At 44.4% G+C, this 3,499-nt stretch overlaps 1 non-coding gene across 1 annotated transcript; it reads right to left on the reverse strand.

Annotated features, from left to right (window-relative positions):
• Positions 1-1,131: 1,131 nt before the first annotated feature.
• On the reverse strand, positions 1,132-1,204 carry TRNAR-UCG (transfer RNA arginine (anticodon UCG)). The gene has a single exon. It is a non-coding gene; the product is annotated as a tRNA-Arg (tRNA).
• Between the last annotated feature and the right edge of the window lie 2,295 nt (positions 1,205-3,499).

The following is a 3,499-nucleotide window of genomic DNA, read 5'->3' on the forward strand; positions in this document are numbered from 1 at the left end:
CTGGGGAGGAGGAGACCTCATTGGGGTACACTGCAGTACAGAGAGCCCAGCACCAGTGAGGGCGCAGCTACAAGGGCCCAGGGCCTAGTGACAACAGGAGGCTGAGCTAGGTAGAGGCTTCCTAAAAAGGGACAACATTTAATTACCACCTGTGAGGCATGGGGCGTGGTAAAGGGAGGTTTTGGAGCCACGCATCTAGCCCATAAGGCTTGGGGGGAGGGGAGTATTGTAAGGCACCTCCTGAGTGCCCACAGGGTTTAAGGGAGTCTGTCAGGACCATGACTGAGCAGCAACTCAAGGGAAGCCTCCCAATTCATCAGTTATACCTGTAAGACATGGCAGGAGAGATTAGTAGGTGCCCATAGGGCAGAGCCAGCACAGTCACGGTGCCCTAGGGCCATCCCGGCCATCCCTAGGGTGGCCGTATTGTAACAGATGGCAAGTCTTTATACGAGTGGTTCTCAACCTTTTTTAGCTTTAAGGCACCCCTAGTTTGGTTCGAGGCACTCCTTGGAAAATGCCAGTTCTTACTTTCCTTTTGTTTTTTGACTACAGAAGAATACTAGCTTAATTCTTCCATTGCAAAGAACTCAGATGACAGCAGGGCAAAATCTTCTTCACACTACAGATCCCTATTTGAAAATCTGGGTTTATGATGTGAATCATGTTTGCACAGCTAACAGTGATAACATGGTGTAGCACCCTGTGGCACCCAAGGAAAGATATCTAGGCAGTGGCACCCTGGTTGAGAATCACTGCCTTAGATGCATACATAGACAGCTGGAGTCAGATGTCTATCCAAAAGTCCTACAGCCAAATCCCCTTCCCAGTGCTCTCCCCATATCTTGACCCAGATGGTCTCAAGTCACCCTTCTTTGTTTCCAATCTTCTCTTCTAAGGAGGTGCAACGTTCCCTCACATAGAGAGCAACTGCATCAGCCTTCTTCCCAACATGATCCCTCCTATACAAGGTGTATTCCCCTCAGTCATAGGTGGAGTCCCACTAGGTCTCCATGATCCCTATGAGATCCTATTGGGTGAGCTGTGGAATAACCTGTCAGACAAAGCTTCCTATTGTACTCTGGGGTGCTCATTATGAGGCTGCCATTTTTTCAGGCTTGAAAAATGACCCAACCATGAAGGGACTTGAACCCTCAGTCTTCTGATCCGAAGTCAGACGCCTTATCCATTAGGCCACATGGTCTTGGGGTATTCTTCCTTGTCTTAGGGTACCCTCTCTGAGACCACAAACTCTTACTCAATTAAGAGAGATCTGCAGTTTTCTTCTTTTATTATAAGAAAAATGGACAAAGGAATATTTTTCAACCCAAAATTACATTTGCTATCAGAAGTATGAAAATACTGTGTAACGGACACTTCTGTAATCCCTGCTAAAAAGCACTTTCAATATAAATGGATGTTGCAGACAAACATGAGGTACCCTGAACTTTCAGCCTTGTATCCCAAATACTTAGTAATGCAAACCTACAGAGATGGGGACACATTCTGCTGACGTCACATTAGTGTAAATCCCTTATGGCTTCAAGGAGCGTCAGTGGAGTTGCAAATCTGGCCCGCTTGTTTTCCCTGCTGAATAACCCCAATCAACTCCATTTGCAGTTCTTCTAATTTCTGATTGGGATTTTTGCCTTAACAAGGATTGCAGGATTGCAAAGCAGGAACTGTACATTGCCAGGATTCAATGCATTCAGTTTTGGGGAAGAAATCTTCATCATATATTAATCTGTAATTACAATAAATTAAAAAAAATCATTGGAAAATTGAGACTACTGAGTAGCCTGACTCCATTGTTTAAAATCTATTCTACAGATTGCAAGTCATTAATGATTAGTATTACAAAACCTATTACAGTTTGATTGGGGAGAAATGGACTGAGGCTAGTACAACATTATTGAATTAGATTTAATTCTATTTGCTATGTATTTTACTTTATTTCCAGTTCAGCCTTTAAAGGAATCATGGCAGCATCAGTCTAATATGTCAGTTAATTTGTGTATAGTACAAACAGCATGCCTAATCATTTCATCATATATTGCAGCTGTATTGATTAACAGTAGTAGACTTTGTGCTTTATACTATTGATTAACAGTAGTAGACTTTGTGCTTTATACAACCAAGTTACAGGAAGTTGTTACAGACTATTTTTTTATAAGTTCACAACAGTGAACCATGTGAACTATTGCAAAACCATGTTTCTTGACTATTTTGATGTTCACACCTCTGGCACACTTTGAGGATATCTTTGCTAAGAAAAATTGTGTGTTCTTAATTCCAAGCTTTCTTGAGATCCAGGCCATACCAATTACTAAATTTGAGGTCAGGAAAGAATTTTTCCTTTAACTCAACTGGCAAGGACTGCAGGGGCTTTTGCCTTCTTCTGTAGTATGGATCCTCTGAACTTATATGAAATCAATGGGGTTCAATCTTCCGGCCCCATGAGTGGGATGATGGACATAGGGCGAATCCATGGGCCAGATCTTGCCGTGAAGTGACCCCATGCTCTGGTGCCATCTTGTGCTAGCATGTTCTAGCACATCTTCTGGCCCTCAGGTCTCCCCATGGGTCTGGCAACTTGGCAGCAGGGGAGCTGCAATTAATGTCCTTGGGTAAGTGGCTGCTTGCAAATGTGGGAGACTGGACTTAATGTAAGAGGCCCCTTTCAGTCCATGTTCTGCCCCTGTTCCTGGGAGCCCCATCGGCGGATGGGGCTTCCAGCCATGGGAGCGCATGGTGGACCAGTGTAGCTGGGAGGCTCATCAGTTGCGAGGGCTGCCAGCTACAGGAGCTTGCTGCTTGCTCGTGCCGGGGGAGCCCAGGATCATGCTCCAGGGCTCCCCAGCAATAAGGTGTGATGGGATCTAATGCCTGATTCCACCAATCACGCCTTCTCCCATGCACGTGTCGCATGGCAGGAAGCACGAGTGTGTGGATTGTGCATTGGATCCCATCGTGCGTTTATTTGCATGTCTGGCAGGGGTCTAACACTGCTACAGGGAAAACAACTTTGCCTCACTTCTGGGTATCCTGTCTCAGGCCTGAACTCTCAGACTCTTTCTTACCCTAGAGTACTTGTTCTGTCTAGTTTATGCATTATTACTATCTCCTTCTAAACAGTTGCATTGCTCAATAAGTACTCCCAGTGAATTTCATTTGTCATCACATTTCCTTCAAGCCAGCATCACTGTAATATTCCATCCTAACATATACTTGGGGCATCTCCATTCCCCCCCGACCCCCATATTCTCTAGTATGCACTATAGACCTATTAGGAATTTCTGCTGAGTGACCATCTTGTCATTGTCTAGGATTTGCTCTTTCTTCCTGAGCTCATCTCCATCTTCAATTCAGAAAGACACTTAATCATGTGCATACTATACTCAGCCTGTTCAGAACAGAGCTCAAATACATGTTTAAGTCGGTGCTCAAGGCCCATTGATTTCAGTGGAATTTAAATTCATGCTTACTTACTATTCTGACC

The sequence above is a fragment of the Crocodylus siamensis genome, chromosome 8 (genome assembly GCF_052110815.1).
Source record: "Crocodylus siamensis isolate JL-2025a chromosome 8, ASM5211081v1, whole genome shotgun sequence".
Lineage (NCBI taxonomy): Eukaryota > Metazoa > Chordata > Crocodylia > Crocodylidae > Crocodylus > Crocodylus siamensis.